This window comes from Carcharodon carcharias, chromosome 17, assembly GCF_017639515.1.
Source record: "Carcharodon carcharias isolate sCarCar2 chromosome 17, sCarCar2.pri, whole genome shotgun sequence".
Classification (NCBI taxonomy): Eukaryota; Metazoa; Chordata; class Chondrichthyes; order Lamniformes; family Lamnidae; genus Carcharodon; species Carcharodon carcharias.
Window position 1 is genome coordinate 74,462,074 of NC_054483.1, and position 23,569 is coordinate 74,485,642.

At 42.6% G+C, this 23,569-nt stretch overlaps 1 protein-coding gene across 3 annotated transcripts in view; it reads left to right on the forward strand.

Moving 5' to 3' along the window:
- LOC121289542 (G protein-coupled receptor kinase 5-like) overlaps positions 1-23,569 on the forward strand; it is a 272,949-nt gene that overhangs the window by 27,332 nt on the left and 222,048 nt on the right. Inside the window, exon 1 of one of the 3 annotated variants that reach the window (XM_041209050.1) lies at positions 6,925-6,941. The exons of the other annotated variants lie outside the window; for them this stretch is intronic. The gene's annotated coding sequence lies outside the window, so the exon portion shown is untranslated. Of the gene's footprint in view, positions 1-6,924; positions 6,942-23,569 lie in introns of those variants that run through there. 3 annotated transcript variants of the gene reach the window in all.

Sequence of the window (23,569 nt, forward strand, 5' to 3'; positions counted from 1 at the left end):
CACCAAACACATCTTCCCTTCACCCCCCTTATCAGCATTCCGTAGGGATCGCTCCCTCCGGGACACCCTGGTCCACTCCTCCATCACCCCCTACTCCTCAACCCCCTCCTATGGCACAACCCCATGCCCACGCAAAAGATGCAACACCTGCCCCTTCACTTCCTCTCTCCTCACCGTCCAAGGACCCAAACACTCCTTTCAAGTGAAGCAGCATTTCACTTGCATTTCCCCCAACTTAGTCTACTGCATTCGTTGCTCCCAATGTGGTCTCCTCTACATTGGAGAGACCAAACGTAAACTGGGCGACCGCTTTGCAGAACACCTGTGGTCTGTCTGCAAGAATGACCCAAACCTCCCTGTCACTTGCCATTTTAACACTCCACCCTGCTCTCTTGCCCACATGTCTGTTCTTGGCTTGCTGCATTGTTCCAGTGAAGCCCAACGCAAACTGGAGGACCAACACCTCATCTTCCGACTAGGGACTTTACAGCCTTCTGGACTGAATATTGAATTCAACAACTTTAGGTCGTGAGCTCCCTCCCCCATCCCCACCCCCTTTCTGTTTCCCCCTTCCTTTTTTTTTCCAATAAATTATAAAGATTTTCCTTTTCCCACCTATTTCCATTATTAAAAAAAACCCCACTAGAGCTATACCTTGAGTGCCCTACCATCCATTCTTAATTAGCACATTCGTTTAGATAATATCACCAACTTTAACTTTAACACCTATGTGTTCTATTGTACTATTGTCGTTGACATCTTTTGATGATCTGCTTCTATCACTGCTTGTTTGTCCCTACAACCACACCCCCCCACCCCCCCCCCCACCTCTCTGTCTCTCTATCTCTCCGCCCCCCACACACACACCTTAAACCAGTTTATATTTCAGCTCTTTCCTGGACTTGAACTCAAGTTCTGTCGAAGGGTCATGAGGACTCGAAACGTCAACTCTTTTCTTCTCCGCCGATGCTGCCAGACCTGCTGAGTTTTTCCAGGTAATTCTGTTTTTGTTTTTTATTATCTTAAAGGTATTGTGTTAATGAGAAAGTGGAGAATGTCTCATGCTTTAGCAGATGAAAATGGATGGTAGTGTATCAGATAGTTATATCATCTAGGTGCAGAAATGAGATATTGAGAGTAGCTCATGAAATTCCAATAGGGGGACATTTAGGAATTAGGAAGACTCAGGCGAAAATACAAAAACATTTATATTGGCCTGGATTGCATTAAGATGTAGTCAAATTCTGTAGAACATGTCACACATGTCAGGTGACAGGAAAACCTCAAGCAGTGATTAAATCGGCACTTTTAACTCCGATTCAAGCATTTGAGGAACCTTTACCAGGGTCCAAAGATAAAAGCAAAAAACTGCGGATGCTGGAAATCCAAAACAAAAACAAAAATACCTGGAAAAACTCAGCAGGCAGCATCTGTTGAACTGTTGAAGAGTCATGCGGACTCGAACCATTAACTGTGCTCCTCTCCACAGATGCTGCCAGACCTGCTGAGTTTTTCCAGGTATTTTTGTTTTTGTTTACTTAGGGTCCTGATTGATTGTGTAGGGCCCCTCCCTAAGACTAAAAGTGGAAATCATTACTTGCTGACAACCATGGAAGTGTTTACAATGTTTCCGGAAGTGATACCTTTGCAAAATGTTACAGCAAAGAAAATAATGGAAGAGTTGACTAAATTTTTTACAAGATATGGTTTGCCAAAATAAATACAATCAGATCAGGGTTCAAATTTCATTTCACAGCTGTTTAAGGAAGTAAATAACAGCTTGGGGATAAAACGGTTTAAGTCATCAGCCTATCATCTGAACCACAAAATGCTTTGGAAGATGGCATCAAACTTTAAAAACCCTGATGAGGGCTTATAGTCAAGAATATCCACAGGATTGCGATAGGGGAATTCCATTCTTGTTATTTGCTATTAAGGATGTTCCTAAAGCATCAACTCGATTTAATCCTTTTGAATTCGTCAATGGTCATGAGGTAGGGGAATCACTGAAGTTGATTCAGCAGAAACTAATGGGTCAAAATTCAGAAACTACTCTCCAGAATTATGTGACAAACTTCAGTGAAAGATTGAACAGAGCATATGAGTTAGCTAAGGAACATTTAAAGATATCACAGCAGGTGATGAAGGCGAAGGCAGATAAGAGGGCCGAGGCTCATAGTTTTGTAGCTGTCTAAAAAGTGTTTGTTTTGTTGCCAGTATTGGGTGAACATTAAAAGCAAGGTTTAGCGGACCTTAGAGAATTGAAAAGAGATTGAGTGAAGTGAATTATTCAATAAATACTGCAGTTTAAAGAAAGAAGCAGAGGGTGTGTCATGTAAATATGCTTAAAAATTACTTTGACAGGGAAGAGGACCAAAAGGAGGCATTAGTGGTGGTAAATAAAGAGAAAGCGCTAGAAATGAAGGATTCCAAAATTGATTTTTCTCTAATCAAATTGGATAATGAGGGGGTACTCAAAACTTTAGATGTGATATTGAGTTATCTTCCAGACAAGTGTCAAAGTGATTTGGAGAAGCTATTGCAGTCACACAAAACTATTTGTGGGAATAAGCTAGGGAGGACAATTTAGCTACACATGATGACGATGTGGGTGATGCAATTTCAATAAGGCAACATCCTTATCAATTAAATCCAGCAAAATTGTCCCAAGTACAGAAAGAAATTGAATTCATGCTTCAAAATGACATCATTGAGTTTAGTTGCAGTAACTGGAGTTCACCTATTGTGATGGTACCAAAACCGGATGGAACATGAAGACTGTGGGCAGGATTTTTGGGTCGACCGGTGTGCAGGCCCTGGAGCGTCCGGGAGATGGTTCGCCGCCCGCAATCGGACCCCAACGCAATTTCGTGCTGGCTGACTAATTAACGGCCAGCCAGCGTGAAGGGCAAGCTGAGAAGCTCAGCGCCGCCGGGGTGTGGGTGGGAGGGAGGAGTGCGAGCGCAGAAGTCTGCGCATGCACAGGGAATGTGTGCTGAAGGCTCCCAGAAGGCCGGGAACTGCCTCAGGGAGCTGAACAGTTTTAAAATCCAAAATAAATATTTTTAAAACCTGAGAAAAATGTCCCGACATGGGACTCATTCACAATTACATGAAGAGAATAAAAATTCTGCCCAAAAATTTAAATATTTTAAAATTTAATTGCGGAAAGCTCATCCCGTCCGTGGATGAGGTTTAAAAAATCAAAAGGCTGCCTGGCTGGTTCGCCCAATAGCTAACCATAAGATTGGACAGGCAGCGAAAAATATGTTTAAACTAATTGATTAAGGGCCTTAATAGGCTTCTTAATTGTTGGTGGACTGCTGTCCACTTTCACGCATGCCTGCCGACTAAAGTATCGTGCACTATGGTACACCCGATTGGGTTGGGCATGCGCCCACCTGCTGGACGTTAAATCCTACCCTGTGTGCAGATTATCAAAGTGACTGCAGTGATGAAAGTGAATTCATATCCTATTTCAAGGCTGGAAGATTGCTTTGAGAAAGTTGGACAATAAAAGTTTAACACAATTATTGACTTACTGAGAGGATATTGGCAAGTACCATCATCAGAGAGAGCAAAAGAGATATTGGTTTTTGTGAAGCCAGATGTACTATATCAGTTTAAAGTTATGCCATTTGAATTAAAAATGCACCAGGAGCATTTCAAAGATTGACAAACAAAGTAATTGCAGGGCTGAGCAATTGTGCTGTTTATATTGAGACTTGATAGTTTTCAGTCAGGTGTAGGAGGAGCATTTACAACATCTGAAAGAACTGTTTGATCGACTGCAAGGATATATTTGGTGGCGAATTTGGCTAAGAATGAATTGCCAAAGCACAAGTTACATATCTAGGCCATGCAATTGGACATGGTAAGGTGGCTCCGAGAGATGTGAAAGTAAAAGCCATTGTGAATTTCCCTGTGCCTACAAAACAAGAAGTTTTGAGATTTCTGGGCATAAGTGGATTTTACTGGAAGTTTGTACCAAATTTTAGCAATGTTGTTGCTCCATGACTGAACTATTAACGAAGAACAAGAAGTTTCAATGGTCAGAGGAGTGTCAGAAGACATTTGATAGTTTAAAACTGTATTGACTGCGATGCCAGTTTTGGCAGTATCTAATTATGCCAAGCAGTTTAACTTGGTAGATGAAGCATGTGATGTAGGTATTAGCGCTGTATTATTACAGGAAGATGAAACTGGAATTGAGAAACCAATAGGGGATTTTTCACGAAAGCTGAATGTACATGAAAAAGGAGACTCGGGTCTGGTGTTAGCATTGCAGCATTTTGAGATTTATGTTGCAAGCAATTCATCAGGAACAATTGTTTATACAGACCACAATGCTTTAAAATTTCTGGACAAATTTCAAGACAAAAGTACAAGACTGTTCAGGTGGATTTTATTACTGCAGCCATTTAATTTACAGATTATACACGTGGCTAGATGAGAAAATCTAATTGCAGATGCATTGTCATGAGTTTAAAGCCCAAAGGAAATTGGATATTAAAAACCTGGACACTGGATTGGACTGACCTCTGTTGATACAAAAAATTTGTATATATTATTATGTTAATGCATGCATCTGGTAATGTAATAGTTTGAGCATATAGATAAGCATAGTAACTAATGTAAGATGGGTTGAGAAAATGAAGCCGCCTTTTAAAATTATGACGGCTCATTTTTCAATAAGGATGGAGGCATCATGATAACTTTTTTATTATGTTATTATGGTTTGTTAGAAAGTGGTTTGTTAGAAAGTAGGTTTATGGGTGTGAGTGTAGATGGTTCTGTCTGTGTAATTTAATTGAATTGGAGTCAGACTGCAAAGCTTGGAATTATCAAAAGAAGTTGGGGTAAAAGGCATTTGAAATGCTGATGAGTAAGCATGGATGAGGTCTTAGCATATGAGGTATTAAGGAAATTTTTAGATACGTGAATGGGTTGTTTAGGTTTCAAAGGGATGATAGGGTGTTTACAACTAACAAGATAAGCAAAGCCAAGCAGTGTGTTTATTTTTCCCCAAAAGTACTGACCATATTGGCAACATGAAAGAATTTTATATTATGGGAAAAGTAAATTTCCAAAGACACATAGAACAACGGAATTTACAGATTAAAGAGGGAGAAACATATATAAAGAGAATGGAATGCTATGTTGGGGGGCCATGTAAGATCTAAGAGGACCATTTAAAACAGCCTTGGCGAAGCCTCCAGCCACCTTAGCAGAAGTCTTTTGTGTCCAGTAACCAAAGGTGGAGGAAAGCCTTTGGAATTCCACTTTTGAGCGGGTGCCGTGGTAAACTTGCTGGCTTGCTAATTAAATTAAAAATCTATTTTGGACTGTTGCCCTAAAGAGGGTGTATTGTTGGGAGTCAGGTTAATTAGGAATTTTGGGATTTGTTATAGTATCAAGTAACTGAAATCTTGTGTATGTGCTTGAAATCTTTTCTTTTGTTAATGAATGTTTTAAGTTAGTTTTTAAAATCTCTAAAGTTGTCAATGGACTCATTACTTCTGAATTCAGTGCACAAATCTCCTTGTAATAAATATAAGTTGCAAAACCATTGTCATAGTGTGGCAAAGTTTCCCTTGTGGGTTTGGTCCGCCTGGCATACCTCACCTGCAATGTCATAACTCCCAACACATTGGTCCTTCGCAAGGCACCTTCCCATGCAATTGCAGAAGGTGTAACACCTGTCCTTTTATCTGTTCCCTCCTCATCATCCAAGGCTTCAAACACTCCTTCCAGGTGAAGCATGATCTACCTGTACTTCTTGCAGTTTAGCATACTGTATTCACTGATCACCATGCGGTCTCCTCTACATTGATGAGACCAAACATAGCTTGGATGACCCATTTGCCGAATACCTCCACTCAGTCCGCAAGAATAGTACTGAGCATCCAGTTGCTTGCCATTTTAAGCCAACACCTTACTGTCACACTCACATTTCAGTCCTCAGCCTGCTGCAGTGTTCCAGTGAAGCACAGCGTAAGCCCGAGGAACAGTATCTCATCATCTGATTAGGCACTTTACATCCTTCTGGACTCAATGTTGAGCTCAACAATTTCAAACCATGGGGCTGTTGACAGGGTGGATGTGGAGAGAATGTTTTCTCATGTGGGAGAATCTAGAACTAGGGGTCACTGTTTAAAAATACGGGCTTGCTCATTTACGACAGAGATGCAGAGAAATTTTATCTGAGGGTCATCAGTCTTTGGAACTCTCTTCCTTAAAAGGCGGTGGAAGCAGACTCCGAATATCTTTAAGGGAGAACTAGATAGATTCTTGATTAACTATACACCAGTTCATCGAGCTTGTGCAATGTATTTTCCCTTCATTGACTCTTTGTAAAATAATAATATACCTTCTGGTTTTGTAACAAAAGTTCAGGAGATGCTATTTGGTAGGAATGCCACACATACCTCAAACTTCACCCTGCCTTTAGAAAGGGCTGTGTACTTAGGCCAAGTGTGAAAGAAACTTGGATATTCTTTGGAGAAATAACTGTCTGCGGTATCTATCTTTTCTCTCTCACTGAGAACAGAAGGGTGCAGTGCTATTTTGAAGAAACTAGTGGTGAGGGAGGGAGGAGCTTGGAAGGAAGCTAGCTCAAGGAGCGGAATTAAAATTATGGAATAAGCAGTGATAATCAGTTCTCTTAGGTATATATTTTTTTTCTGAATTCAAATGCTACTTCCTGACATTCTGCCATTTCTGATCGTACACATATTGTGGCATTTGACAGTGTTGTAGCAGGGGAACAGGTTTGAATGCTAGGATTTAATTGGAAAAATGATAGAATGTTTCCTGGAGAACATATGCTCAACAAAGATAACACAAAACCTTGTTCAGTGGCAGCAGCAAGATGATACAAAGTCCAACTGGAGGTGTAAAATGGAACTAAACTGAACGCTATAAAATATGTCGAATAAAAGGTAGGAAATTGCTTAAGGCTGGCCTTCACATTTTTTTTCTCACTCAATATTTAAGGATATTGAAAGTGTATTTGTCTTTCCTGGAAACTACATAACTTTGTTTAATTGGTGAGATATCAGTTTAGATTGAGAAATTGACCATGTTTTACGGTCAGTGGCAAAAATACAACAGCAACGATTTATTACACTTACACTTACCCACAGAATTTCTTGCACTTTTACACTGGAACTTGCATTTATTAGAAATCCAAAACATCACCACACCTCATACAAGGAGTTAGGGACCTGTGGGGCTAAGGCAAGCAACTGTGTATCTCCTTAACCAGATTGAAGAATCCCTCCTGAGCTGTGCAGAGTCTGAACCAGGAAATGTAAGTTAAAATAGTTAGTTCAATGCAAAATTATGTAAAGAAAGCAAACTGAAGAGATGGGCAGAAAGACTTGATTATGAGAAAGAAAAGAGATGGAAATCAAGGTCAAAATAACATTTCAAAAATCGCCAACAGAATTTCAACCTGAAGAGTGAGACTCCACTTGTTAAAGTACAATTTCATTGTCTGAGGGCTTGTTTTGGCAGTAATTAATATTTACTATGTTGCTGAAAATTCACTTGCACTCAAATGGACAAGGCCTATCTTTTTTTGGCGAGTGCACTGGATATCTAGTGGATAGGTACCCCCAACTTCACACCCTTCCATGTGTTTCAATACAGAGGAGCTTCCAGAAAAACAGTGCTACTCAAACAGTAATTTCCTGATTTCCGTATTTAACTGCATATGTGTAGACACTAGACGTTGTCTGATTTACTCTTTAATAATGGTGACAATGACAGCCCCACTGTTATTTTTACAGAAAAATCTGGGTAATTACCTTTGCTAACTACTTCAAGTAGATTTGATTGCATAATATGGTGCATTTATTTCTAAAGTTGTAACTTTTTAACCATCTGACAATTTTATACTAAAATGATTTTCAATTACAGGGCAAACTATGCCAAAAAGTAGGAGTGCTGTAGGTTTGCTGTCTTATCCGTGCTGTTATCTGATTTCTACTGGTGGTTTCTGTTGGTGTAAGAATGATGGGTATCCTGACAAATATATGCCGAGGAAAGAGAGAAATCCCTAATTTCCTCCTTTAACTTACTTACTCATGAACAGTCTGGAGTTTTACCTCCCAGCATTGGTCTGAGGATGATTAATGCCCAACTTGGTTCAGCAAACTGTCTTTCACACCAGTTGGAATCAAAATGGATTTAATTTACTATCCCTTAAGCTGCTGTCTGAGTGAATTAACTCTTTCTTGCCAAATCAAGGAAAAAGCCAGAACAAAACACAATTGGTTACAAATCACAGTTTAAATTTAAAGTACATGAACACCTAAAAGATGCATAAATGTAACCAATTACATAGATGAGTATCAAATCATTAATAGACAGTTGGTTAGCAAAATGAATAGAAAAGATTACACTGTCAGTTCAGTGAACCAGGTTAAATCAGCACTAACTATTAATTATCCATGTCTCAAGACAGCAAGCTAAATAGAAGTGCACTTTAAACATCATCACTTAATAACTGTAAGAGCTCTCTGTTTCCTAATTTCAGATTCTGTATTGGAACGTTTGATATCCTTGCATCTTTCCCTATATAAAATCTCTCCTATTTAAAACAGTAGTAAAATTACTACTGCGTAACAGTTATATAGCGTTATCTTGTTTGATTGAAGTGTAGAAAGGCATTGCTATAATGAACATCCAGACTACCCTGCTGTTCACACTAAAAGAAATACAATGAATTTGGCACATAATTCTCTACTTGATGCCGTTTTTTAAACCTCCAAATATAGGGGAATGATTCGATAACAATCACACAACCAGGAAGAAACAGATTTCTGCTTAAAATAGAGAACAATGGTATTTTCTTTGAAGAAAATGTAGTGCAATTTTAGTTTTCTGATCGCATCTGTCCCCACTGCATAGCAGACCCACAAATATAACCACTTAACTTTGCGCACTTAAGGAACTTTAACCATCAGTTCAGAATCATGCAGCCTTTGTTTTTTATTTAACCAAAAATGAATTATTTATCTGCATCCTTCAAAAGATACTTTGCAAGACTCTTTCCAATCTGAATTCAGAGTGTCTCTTTCAGAGTGTTGCCATCATACTAGTTAAGTTAGGAATTTTGTGGAAACTATATGTAAGGGATAGAAATTCAAAGATATAATTACTTTAGAAACTGGATGATTCAAAGCTTGCCACTTTGTTGGGAAATTAATGTCAATAGTACAAATCTGCCGAAGCAACTATTGACAAATTTATGCAGCTTTGAGAACTCAAAGGTGGTCAATTCTTTATAATCTCATAAAGTAGAGTATTTTGTACCAAAAGTGGTTGTAGATGCATAAAACCAACTGCAAGACTAAAAGAGGTGCATTTTAATAGTTTTTGAATTGAGAAACACTTTTTCTCCAATGTGCATGATTACAGGGGTCATGGTGGAACACTGGTAATGATACTGGACTAAATTCAGAGGTCCAGGCTAATATTCTGGAGAGATGAGTTCAAATCCCACCACGGCATCTGGAGGAACTGAAATTTAATTAATTAAAACCTGGAATTGAAAGCTGGTCTCAGTAATGGTGACCATGAAACTACCAGATTGTCAGAAAAACCCCACCTGGTTCATTAATGCCCTTCATGGCAGGAAATCTGCCATCCTTACTTGGCCTGGTCTACATGTGACTCCAGACCCTTAGCAACGTGGTTGACTCTTAAATGGCCTCTGAAATGCCCTAGCAAGCCACTTAGTTGTAAGCAGCTCACCACCACCTGTTCAAGGGCATTAAAGGATAGGCAATAAATGCTGACCTGGCCAGCAATGTTCACATTCCAAGAACAAATAAGAAAAAAAATCATGCAAGAAATCAAGCAAGAACTTAATTAACACCAGTAAAGGCAGTCACTAACCAGTAGGTGGTTCCGTTCCAATGATGTGCACTAAAGTGACCTTGCACAAAGTGTGGTAGCAGCCGGAAAAGGGACATTTTACTCGCCGGCTGTAATGGCGTGTTTTTGCGCCATATTGTCTCATTCCTGGTGCGTTCTGCCTCATTAATAATGTATTCATGGGAAACAAACTGGACTGCTAGCAGATGGGCTCGGATTTTCCTGCCCCGCCATTACCTCTGGGTACCATATTTAATGCGCACCACAGTGCAGCCTACTTCATCTCAACAGACCAGGACTGCTCCAGGTGACAGACGGCCCTGAAAGCAAAGAAGGCTGCAGCCCCCAAATTTAGTTATGCCTTTCTGGGGCGCCTGCTGGATGCAGTGGAAGGCTACTGCGATGTCCTCTACCTCTGCCCTGGCTGCAGGATCACCAGAGTCACCAATCTGGCCTAGGAGGCAGTGGCAGCAGTGGTCAGTGCCACTGGAGCACAGAGGAGGTCAGCAATCCAGTGCAGAAAGAGGAAGAGTGCTCTCATCCGTTCTGCCAGAGTAAGTCAACCATCTCATCACACTCAACTCACATGCTCACAAACTCATCACACATCCACAGGGATCTCACACCTCAAGGGACAACACCACTAACTCTCACGCACGCCCTCACATCTCATAGACACAGGCACGTAGAAACTAGGAGCAGGAGTAGGCCATTCAGCTCTTCAAGCCTGCTCCGTCATTCAATATGATCATGGCTGATCCTCCATTTCAACGCCATGTTTCTGCTTTCTCTCCATACCTCTTGATGCCCCTAATATCCAAAAATCTCCATCAGGATCATCTCCTCTGGAGCTCGTGTCCTCACCCTGTCAATGGCTGTGCTTGCCACACAAACATTCCACGCGGTACCATGTGTCCTGCTCACAATCTCTCCATCTGTTTTCATGCAGGAGAAGTCTACTCACATCAGGGAGAGGTCCAAGACCGCAGGTGGAGTGGTCCACATTAGACCCCTCACTCACCTTGAGGAGTGTGCCATTGTGCTGAATGGTGAGGACACAGACTGTCTGTGGCGACGTGAGATTGGTGGGGAACACCTACGTGAGGATCCTGCACCATATCAGCCCTCTCTCAATGCAAATGTGAGTGTTTTCTCCTGCTTTTGACACTGCTGCCGTGCACTAATTGCCCCTACTTTGGCTCACAGGGAGCTCTGCCAGGCGACCAACAGCCTCAGCCAACCAGCCAGCCCCTCAGCTCCACCCATGTCCTCATCTGCAACCAAGAGGACACCTCCTCCATTGAAGAGCTGGAACTAAGCAGCCTGGAAGACCCACCACAGTGTTTACCCACACCCTCCACCAATGCAGAGACACACACCTCAGTAGGACCTAGATCTAGAGCAGGCTCGGGTTCACAACCTGGTGGTCACCGAATGGACATGTGTGTGCAGCAGGAGCAGGCAGGTTTAACCGAGCTACCGGCACTCGGAGGACTGCTGGGGAAGAGGCATCTGTGAGATCCGAGTCAGATGATGAACCTCCTAGATTTTGGCCTTCCAACTCATTATAGAGAGTCAGCAGAAGATGGAGGAACATCACACAGAGTTATTGGAAACCCTCAAAAGAGCGGCACGTGAATTGGAGGAGTGCACCTGCCTGCTCTCTGATGTGGTGCCCACATGTACGCATGTGGAGGTCTCTATGGGAAGGATGGCGGATTTCATGGATACCCTGGTCCAGCAGAACATGGAGATGCACGCAGACCTGCACTCCATCGTGGTAGCCATAGGTGAGTTCCTGCAGTGGCAATGCGAGAGGGAAACGGGGCACCTTAGTGAACCTCCAGGTGCTCTCTCCGCTCAAGGGTTCAGTCGAGCGTCCGAAGGGATGAAGAGTGGCAGCTGGACACTTCTGGGTCATCCACTCGGGAATCTGAGGCTGTCCTCTCCCTCCAAGTTCCTTTTGCCTGTGACCCCTTCAACCTTGCCCTCTGTCACCACAGGGGGAGCAGCTGGCCCACAGGAGGACAACCAAAGCAAGCCAGGACCCCCAAGGCCTTGTATCTCCAGAGGATGTATGCCGAAGTTGTCAGAGGCAACAGGGCCAACCATTGCACAGGCTGCCCCCACCCCTGCTGCGGATGTCAGGGCAGCACCTAGGAGAAGTGGTAGGCCTAGAAAAGTCATGAAATTCTGATCACAAGTGGTTGCACGGATGAACACATTTTGTCACTTTATAATTTGAAAATATGTTCACTTTCACTGAATACTGTATAATATTGTCTTTCAGCTTCATTGACAGGCTTTGTGAGTCCTCCCACTGCATCTCCACTCCCACTAGCCATTCAGCTGCATGCATCCGGATCACAAGTGATTCTGGAGGGAGAAGTTTGTGTGTGGCAGGGCCTTTCGGAGCCTCGTGTGAGCAGTCTCCCATGTACGCGGAGCCTTTATCGATCACACTCACCTCACCGTCCTGAGCATTTTCAATGCCTGCTGGGGTCCTCTTTCCGTTGTCCATCTGAGTTGACCTGCATTTCCGCCCAGCCACTGATTTCACTCCCATGCAGCACCTTGCCCGTCCAACACCAGGCTCCGCTCACTTTCGATTTCAAAAGCCACGTTAGTCAAGATCCTGATCCACTTCCCAGTCCTTTCCCCTCCCCCAGTCGCCCATGTTCTTTTTCCCCCATCACTGTCGACCTCCCCTCCCCTCCAACCCCTGGCATCACCTTCCACCTCCCGGCATCACCTACCAACCCAAACCCTTTTCTGTCCAGGATGTCCAGGTGAACGTGCACGTTCCCTACCTTCCTGAGAATCCCGCACCCATCCACATTGACCTTCCAACCTCCTTCCCAGCCCCTAGTGTCCGTATTTGCCTCTGAGTCCCCATCAACCACCCTTGCTGTCCCTTCCAATGCACCCTCACCCTTCGGGCTCCCTCTGCCCCATATCGTACTCGCCACTCCCTCCCACCTTGTCCACCCTCAGTTCGCTCACCAGGAGGTAGTCAGTGACTCCACAGAACCCTCCTTTGCATGTTCACCTGGATATTCCCCATCCTCCCTCCTTCACCCTTACAGGCTTCAGCTTGTTTTTGATAATGTTTAACTATTAGGGCATTTTAAAAAAACTTACATCATGACACTTAAACAGATCCTATCCACCCTTCAATAGCGTTTATGTCTACTCCATCAATTCATGACTTCCCACACTGTGGGTTATAGCCTTTGCAACAGACAAAATGGGGTCCGTTTGAGCTCAGCGCTAAGTTCAAATGGCCCTGTTGAGTTTGGGTTTCGCTCCTGTTGAGTCATGTCTTCCCCTCTTCCCCCTGCGGGCAAAAAAATGCACCCGTCTTGTGTGTGGTAACATGGATGAACACCATTTTCTTGTCCAATCTAAATCAGGTTTGAGAACCCTGCTTTTGGGAACTGTCTTTTCCAAAGTCGCCAATTACAGCACCTCCATTGCCACTGGAGCCAAATGGTCCAGGAATCAAATCTGAGAACACCTTAGCTTTGTATTTTTAAAATGAAGAAATAGTAATATTTTTCTTGCAAACAAAAGCAAGAGAACTAAGGTCACAACCTGAAGGAACAAGATCCCCCTCAACCCCACCCATCTCTTTGGTTTAGGCTTCTAGAAGGCCAACATATGATAACTGAGCAGCCAGATGCTTTAACCTAAAACAAAAACAGAATTACCTGGAAAAACTCAGCAGGTCTGGCAGCATCGGCGGAGAAGCAAAGAGTTGACGTTTCGAGTCCTCATGACCCTTAGGGTAGAAACGTCAACTCTTTTCTTCTCCGCCGATGCTGCCAGACCTGCTGAGTTTTTCCAGGTAATTCTGTTTTTGTTTTGGATTTCCAGCATCCGCAGTTTTTTTGTTTTTATCTCAGATGCTTTAACCTGTTGAAATACATAGCAAAAATGTAAATATGCAAGCTTGACATAAGGCTTCCTTAATATCAGAATGAGAATGTTGTGAAAATGTTGATGGAGCTTGTGTAAAAGAGACGATTATTAGCTACAAGGCCAAAACAAATCTTAGGAAAATGCTTTTTAATTTACATAAATTGCTTTCCATTTCAAAACTTAAAAATCAAATTTTAGAATATATGTAATATGGGCTTCTAGCCTTCATTTCTATCTAATAGCCTCAAAAATGGCATGAGAAAACTACTCTTCCAGTTCTATTCTCCTTACGGAGCAGCTGGCCTCTGCCTTGTTTCTTTCCACAGTCAACTAGTTGTGATTGAAGAATCACAACGTGCTGGCAGTCGTGATCCTGAATCCCAGTGCTCAAACATGCTGTGGCTACTGTGGTGCTTAGTTCCCTCATCTTTAAAAAGAAAATTCCAGTGTATTTAAAGATTATCTTTTATAATAGTGATCCCGAAGGACTGAAGAAATGCTGCACACTATTGAATAGAGCAACATGGGCTGTGCATCAGTACTTGCCGGATCATGAATTCCTGATCTGTGTTGACCCACTGTAGGGAGCTGTTGAGCAGAGGGCAACTGCATCTCCATACAGAGAAATGGAAAGGCAAAAGGTTGGCCCACTCTTATTATCTTTTATTTGTCATTTCAGAGTCGTGGCAAAACCCTGGAAACAGGTTGTCAGCCTTTCACCTCTTTCATAGTTGATGAGTGGTTGCTGAAATAGTATAGTATAGATGCATTTAAACGAGAAGCTAGACGTGCACATAACGGAGAAGAGAATAGAGGGTAATAATAGATTTAGATGAAAGAATATGGGAGGAAGCTTGAGTGGAGCACAAACACCAGTATGGGCTGATTGCACCGAAAGACCTTTTTCTGTACTGTATATCCTATGTAATACATTAAATATTGGAGAAAATAACTGGGTAAAATAGGGGGCGCAATCATCCCAGATTTGCACTAAGTGCAGTAGCGGCTTCTCACGCCGCATTGTCCCAAACCCACCATGTTTATTATGCGTTCCCAGAAAACATGCCGTTTCAGTGGGGAGTGGGCCCAGATTCGCACGGCGCACAGTCACCTCGCAGCTTCATCACGGTGGGCGCCATATTTAAAATATAGCCACACTCACACCTGTGCTTCAAATAAAACTGCTGCAGATAAAACATGGCCCTGGAAGGCAAGAAGACTGTGGCCCCCAAGTTTAGTGACGCCTTCCTCGAGCGCCTTTTGGACCCCGTGGAGGCCTGCTGTGATGCCCTTTACCCCTGCTCTGGCTGCAGGATAGGCAGCAATGTTACAGCTCAGGTGTGGTAGGCGATGGCAGTTGTGATCAGTGCCAATGCTGCACAGAAGAAGTTGGCCATCCAATGCAGATAGAGGATGAATGATCTCATCCGTGCTGTCAGGGTATGGCAACCATCCCATCACTCTAAACTCACACACTCAAGCCCGTCACATGTTTACTGGCATCCCACTCACTGCCAGCTTAAGGACATCATCACTCACTCTCTCTCTCACACTCCCACATCTCCATCTGGCTTCATCTCCCCTGGAGACTGTTTCCTCAGCCCTCACCATCTTGAGACCACTTGCCTCATTCCTTAGTAGAGCCCCCATCCTGCAGCCTCTTCCCTTGCCTGAGCCCACTCCTACCCCTTCCCCAAGCAAGCCCTAGCCTTGCAGCTGTACAAAACCACCACCCCCGCCTTATCGCTGGTCTGGTAGGGAGAGATCTGCCCGTGAGCCGCTATAAAAGTGCTGTGGTGCTGGGAAGCTTGATGCTGATGACTGCGAGTGCTGCCCGAAACAAGATAGGCAAACAAACCTTGAAGTCCTGAGCGAAGTGCAGCTCACCAGGTGCACGTCACTTACGTGCAGTTGTGAAACACGCAGTGTGCAATCATGCCGACGTGGGCGGACGATCTAGCGTGGTGGAATGAGTCTGGTGGGCTAGCCTTATAATGTTCTGCAGATGTATTACAGTGAGGTTCCCGACGTCCGATGGTGTGTAATGCGATCCGCCATTGAGGGGCTGAGCAGAGATCACAAACTAGTTCCAGGATGTTGTGAAACTGATTTTTGGCCTTCTTGCCATATTGTCCATTCATGCCGCTGAGCACGCCCGACACCAGGGAGCATGGAAAATTCCTCCCAGGGATATTTGTACTCACACACAAAAGGAAGTATTTTTATGTTCCTATGAACCCTAACCTTCTAATTAACACACTTGACATATCCTTAGGGATTCAGATCCTCCAACAGTTGGACGTCACAGGATCCAGGTCTGTTCCATCATTAAGCAATGTAAAACATCTTTACTCTTTCAGTAGTTATGACTGACATTGGTATTTCATGCTTTGAAGTTGCTTTTTACCAAGCTAAAGTTACATTATTCTAAAACAAAAGGAAGAACACTGGATGCTGGAAACCTAAAATAAAAACAAATATGCTGGAAACAATTAGATGATTGGGCAACATCCGAGGCGCGCTCTATAGAGCTTGTAGTGTTCAATTTTTCAACGTTTAATTGTGTTTGCTGATTGCTCACTCTGTGTGATTAGTTAAGTCTAGGTGTGGTGACTGAAAAAGAGAAACCAAACTATAAGCAAAAAGCTAGAAGCATGAGAGCAGACATTTTAAAGCATTGAATAAATGTCCTGTTCAGACATACAACCTGGAATGTATCATTTCTGCATATCCCCAAAGCATAAACCACAAAAGAAATGACTGCTGAGTGCTTTCAGTGTGTTATGTTTTTATTTTACCATCTATTTGTTCTAAATCAGAAACTCTGTAATATACCTTAATTCCACAAACAGCTCAAAAACTCCTTTGAAATGATCAACAATGCTTACTTTTCTCTCCAATCATAAACTTGCAAGTGTGCTACAATCTGCATCTGTATTCAATGTAATGAAAGTACAACTGTTTTATAATGTATAATTTAAACCAGGCAAAATGATTTGACTCAGCTAAATTGTTGCTATTAAGCACCTTTTACACTCTGTATGCACTTTTCAACCACTTTATTGATGCCTGCTCTGCTCCTTGCAATTGTGAGAAGTTTGTATTTTGCCTGATCTGGATGTGCAATAACTGCATGCTTGCAGACTAAGTTGGCAACAGTATTGACACAGGAAATTGTGGAAGCCTGAAACTAAATGAGGCCACATGACTTTGAACAAGGGAAAAAGAAGCATTAAAATATGATTCTGTAGTACCTTTTGTAAACCTTGCTTTTTTTTGCTGTATTTTAGCGTAAATCGGCCTAGAAAATCATTTAAAATGCTGTAGAAACCTTCTTTGCCTTGATTTAGGGAAAATTAATTAATTTGGAACTTAACTAAGTTTTTTCAGTTCAATTATTTAGAATGTTTTCTATTCCTCTAGTTACAGCATCTTGTAGTTATATGTGTACGTCACCTTTGTTTGCATTTTCATTTATGTTTGTGCAATTAATTAGTGCATCATCTTTCAATTGTTCTTCCGTTCACTGATCATATGCTTAAGCTACCTGGATGACAATGAAATTTTTATTCTTTTGAACGTCAGGGATAAGTGAGCGCAGTGATCTTTTTCAACTCTGGTCCATGTGAAGAAATAATTAAATAGTGTAAGGAAGAGAAAGAAGTGACTTCACCTTGGGAGTTTTATTTGTACAAATGGGTGTTGCAGCTTCTTTCTTTATCATTGCTGCTAAAGTTGTAAATCTAATCATGATCCAATTCAAGAGAGAGATGTGAAACTTTTTGAAGGATGTATCCTCATACTGCTTTGTAATTGGCATGGGAAAGTGCTGAGGGAGCCCCATGGACCTCCTGGAGACTTCTTAAACCTACTTTCTTCCCGTATTCAGAAACTTGGACAGGAGTGAATTCATGCATGTGAAAGACCTGTTTCATGGGTGGGAGAATTAGCGTTAGTAAATGTAAATGAAACATTACTGATGACTACCTGAGATCAACACTGAAAAAAAAAATCATGTTTGAAATGGTATCGTTTCGTTGATGATATTGGCATGCCAAACACTTGGTGATGTAATGGCATCTTCCAAACCCACGACCACAATCATCTAGAGGACAAGGGAACAACACCACCTGGAAGTTCCCCTCCAAGCCACTCACCGTCCTGACTTGGAAATATATCGCCATTCCTTCACTGTCGCTGGGTCAAAATCCTGGAGCTCCTCCCAAACATCACTATGGGTGTACCTACACCACATGGACTACAACGGTTCAAGAAGGCAGCTCACCACCACCTTCTCAAGGGCAATTAGGGATGGGCAATAAATGCTGGCCTAGCCAGCAACGCCCACATGCGTTGAATGAATGAATAAAAAACAAGAAAATATCAGTTGTATAATTTAAATTTCCTCTCCAATAAGCTGATGCTCCCTTTAAACTTATATTGTTTTCCATGCATTGCAATGTAACATTGAACATGGAATCATAGAATGGGTACAGCACAGAAGGAGTCCATTCAGCCCAATGTGTCTGTGCTGGCTTTCTGCAAGAGCAACTCCTATTCTCATTCCCGTCCTTTCCTGCAAATTTTCTTGATTCAGTTGCTTATCCAATTTCTTTTTGAAAGCCACAATTGAATGTGCCACCACCACACGGTCAGGCAGTGCATTCCATACCCTAACCTTTTGCTGTGTAAAAATTTTTTTTTCTTATGTCACCATTGGCCCTTTTGCCATTCACCCTTTTTTCCTGTGCCTTCTGGTTCTTGAACGTTCTGTCAGTGGGGACAGTTTCTCTCTATCTGTCCTATCCAGATGCTTCATGAGTTAGAACACCTCTATGAAATCTCTAGGGAGAACAGCCCCAGTCTCTCCAATCTATCCATGTAACTGAAGACTCTCATCCTATTAACCATGCTCGCAAGTCTTTGCTGCACCCTCTCTAATGCCTTCATATTCTTCTCAATTGTGGTGCCTAGAAATGACAATACTTCAGTTGAGGCTGAACCAGTGTCTTGATTCTTCATCATCTCTTTGATTTCATACTCTATGGGGAGAATTTACTCCCCATCATGGGGGTTGGACGGGAGTGGGTGTGGGCGGGCGCACAGCCGATCGCCGCCCGTGTTCGGCTGCGCGCTGCCATTTTATGTGGGCTGGCCAATTAAAGCCTGTCCAGCGTGATGTGCACCCCGCACCCGGAAGCGCCATGCACTCCCTGGGGGGTGGGGGGGTTGGGGGTGGGGAGTAGAATGATTTCTATATTTATACCACAATGTCCCTCTCTGCCTGCAACCCCTATAGAATTGCACCCTTTCTTTTATATTGCCTCCCCTTGTGTGGAAGTCTCCATGGAGAGGATAGCGAACGCCTTGGAGACCCTGGTCCAGTAGAACCTGGAGATGCGCACAGGCCTGCACTCCATCGTGGTAGTTATGGGTGAGTTCCTGAAATGGCAACGCGAGGGGGAAATGGGGCGCTTTGACATTCCTCTAGGTGCTGCTTTCATTCAAGGAGTCAGTCCGGGTCCCTCGGGCACCCGCAGGGAGGAGAACGGCAGCCTGGGTCACACACTCAGGAATCTCAAAGGCTGTCCTCTCTCTCTGAGTCCCCTTTACCTGTGACTCCCACAACTTCGTCCTCTGTCACCACAGGGGGAGCAGCTGGCCCACAGGAGGACAACCAAAGCAAGCCGGGACCCTCAAGGCCTTGTATCTCCAGAGGATTTATGCCAAAGTCATCAGAGGCAACAAGGCCAACCATTGCACAGGCTGTCTCCACCCCTGCTGTGTATGTCAGGGCAGCATCTCGAAGTGGTAGGCCGAGAAAATTTAAGAAATCCTGATCACAAGTGGTTGCATAGGTGAACACATTTTGTCAACTTTATAACCTAAAAATATATTCATTTTCACTGAATCATGTAATGTTTTTTCAGCTTCATTGATAGGCTTCGAGAGTCCTCCTGCTGCATTCCACCAACCCCACCTCCACTAGCAGTTCAGCTGCACACAGTGGGACCATGAGTGATTCTGGAGGCAGAAGTGTGCGTCTGGCTTGGCCTTTCGGAGCCTTGTGCACACACTCTCCCCCACAGGCAGAGCCTTCATCCATCACACTCACCTCACTGTCCCAAGTATTTTCAATGCTGCCTGCTGGGGCTCTCTTTCTGTTGTCCATCTGAGCTGACCTGCATCTCTGCATCACCCACTGATCACACTCCCATGCAACAACTGTGCCCGTCCAGCATGAGGCTCCGCTCACTTTCGGATTGAGAAACATGGTGGTTGTCACACTTCTGATTAGCTTCCCCCATCCTTTATACTCCCCGAGTCACCTATGTCCTTTCCCCCATCACTGACCATCCCTGGCATCACCTTTCACCTCCCCACTGTAACCCTACTGCCTGAACCCTTGTCAATCCAGGATGTCCAGGTGAACTGCATGTTCCCTACCTTCCTGAAAATCCCACTCCCTTCCACATTAACCAACTCGACCTTCTCCTTCCCACCCCCCGGCTCCCTCTCCCCCCACTCTGCCGATCATCCGTACCAGAACATGGCGAAGTCCGTGAAGTTCTGAAGCAGGCCTGAAGCATGAACAGAGACCATGGAAGATTGTGTGGGCTCCTGGCGAAATCCAACGCCTCAGTGAGGTCGAAGCTGCTGCGTGGAGACCTCCCACCTTCTGAGCATTGCTTCGCAGTGGAGCCATGTGCATGAGGATCCACCCAACATGTGATGCACGTATTCCTCCAGGGTCCGGTAACTGTAGGGGGATGCAAATCAGGTTCATGCCAGCCTCCAGTGGGATTCACGATCTGCCATGGGCGGACACCATCAGATGATCCCGCTGCGATTTCAAGCAGGCGTGAAACCAATTTTTAGCCGCTCTGCCATATTGTCCACTCACATCCACCATGTGCCCACCGCCAATGGGAGCGGATAATTCCTGCCATAGTGTGGTGTTTCTCAGAGTGAAGTCAAATATTACGTTGTTGCAGGGATGTGGGATTTACTAGGGTGTGTGGCTTACCTCTACAGAATAAGGATTTATAAATAAGTTTATAATTGGCTCCTGTCAAATAAGAAATGGTACTTTGCATACTTGTTGCAGCTACATTCATTTTGCATGACACATCAATAAATAAATCTTTATATTAGGATACAGTTTTTATAATAAAGCTGAGAAAGTATATAAAACTTAAGAAAACTAAAAGCATTTGCATCTTTGCCTCTTTATCTCTGCAGCTATGCATAAGCGTTGCTAAGAGATTCTGCTTAAATGAATCTTTAGATTCAGGACATTGATTCAGAATCTCCTTCCACACTTGAGCAGTGGTTCAGTCTGCCAAAACGTCTGCTTTTGACTTTGGTATTGAAGCATATAAAATAAAAGGACTGAGACTGGTGTGATCATTTAGAATACAAAATATAAAGGGCTTGCTTTGTCGTTCCTCTTTGAGTCTTTGCCAATCTCTGATCAACTCCTTTGCATTGCATTCAGCTCTTGTGCTCACCAACTGTAATAATTGAGCTAGTATATAGTATACACAAGGTACGTCTGAAGAATTTTTTTTCTCAGTAATTTTCCATTGGAGGAGGTGGGATTTACAAGCTGCATGACATGACCTTGTAAACCCTAGCTAGACTTGTTGCCGTAAAAGAAATAGCAGGCACAGTGGCATGCTGGATGTTATTGCCAGTTATGTTGTGCCTTTTCAACAGACCATGTTACTTCTGAGAAACTGAATGAACTTGAGACAGGGGCCTCCAATGGAAAAGCCACTGTTTAGATAAGTGTAATCTTTACATGTCTCATGTTACATATCTTATTTACATAGCACATGTTCAGCTAAGTAGAGACCCCAAGTTGGTGGTCTAAAGGGTTTTCAAACTCTGTTTGGGGTTATTTGATTCATTGCTCTTTTCTATCTTCACTTACTAGATTTTGTCACTGCCCATATTTCATTGATTGTTTTCCTATGTCCATCACACTTCCTTCTTGGAACCATACCAGCTTTGCTCATGCTTGATTTGTATGTTTCCTACTTGCTGTGTTTCATTGTTTATGAGCTAATCGTGGTTAAACATGATGCAAAATTTGCACATAAATAAATGTGACAGCCAAGTGTGATGCGTGAAGAATGACAGACAAAACACATACTAGCTATTCCAGTGTTATGTTTCAGAAAGCCAAGTGATGGATGACACTGGAGCCAATTATTCCTCAGTCTGTAAATTAATGTTCGGGTGAAACATTCGCTTCTAACTTAACCCCACCCCAGTTTTAGTGAGTGCCTCTTTATATCTGCTCAAGTGAAACCCCAATTATTGCCTTCCACCTGCACAATTGATACATAATTAACCATGTTTGAGTACGTACTAAGAAATTTCTCATAGCATTGCCCATGGTAAGTCAGATGAAACACGGTTTTATTACACCGGAGCATTATGCATGTAATTTTAATTTTAATCAGTAGGAAGTTTTAAATTGCCTATCTCAGCTTCCTAAGAGTAAAGGATTTTTCAGTATGTTACTGTAACAGTTCGTACATTTAGAAAATGCTTTGCGTACCAGCACTTAGTCTAAACTCTAATTCTAAAATGTGCTTGCACGTTGGGTGGCTGTCAACTGTGTAGGCAGCTATAATAAACAAAACTCTTTGTGATGATATCCATCTGACCATTAAAACTGGTGGTGCTAAAACATTGTTATCCCTAAAATAAAATTTCCATCCATTGTTTGATGAGATTTGCAATCTTAGTTTCCTTCGACTAGTTGATGTATTCAGATTACGATACATGTCTCAATAAAATGAACCCTTGTAAAACTTCAATGATTTTGTCTATTAAAGGAGGTTGAGCAAAGAACAGACAATTTTACTAATCTAGAAAACTAGCAAAAATTGACCAAGAGCTTCAGTAAAACTTATGCAGCCCCTCTCATTCCCCCCACAACAGTTGATTATTCAAATACAGTCCTGATATTAAGTTTATGAATGTGAAAAACTATTAATTGCTCAGGCTTATAGCTTACACTGCAGATATATCTAACATTTACCACTAATCTAAGTACTAGAAAATTTGAAGGTGAAATGAAAATGTTTAAGGTATAAAATTTAACTTACTGCAGGAGAGGTGGTTGGCTTTATTTTACAATAACATTGTTTTCTTCAAAAAGGATATTTGAATTTTATTGAGAACTGCTGCCATGGGAATTTGGAAATTAATTATTTTTATTTGTATCTTAAGACATTCTCCCAAAATCAGAAGATGATCAATTACTGGGAGCTCATATGGGGTTTAATCCCTGCATTACTTATCATTGATAATTCTAGCTATGGATGTAAACAACAAATTTATAATTGTACACGTTCCTTCCATGTGTGCCCTAACCTTAACTGTGCAGCAACTGAGTTTATTTCTAGTGGTCTGGGGAAATGCACTTAGTTTTTAATGGCATATTGTGGTTAATATGAAACAAATTCATTCTTCAAAATTGGCAAGTTTTTAATTTTAAAAAGCCAAGTGGATCTTCAGGCTAACCAGACCAATACATCTTAAAAAATACTTCAGTTACTATCTCATGTCCACTCTTTCATATTCAACACTCATCATCTCTATGCACTGTTTAGAAAGATCCTCCCAGTTCAAGTTGGCAGTTATTCCTGCTCAACCTTCATAGAATCATAGAATGTTTACAGCATAGAAGGAGGCCATTCGACCTGTTGTGTCTGTGCTGGCTCTCTGCAAGAGCAGTTCAGCTAGT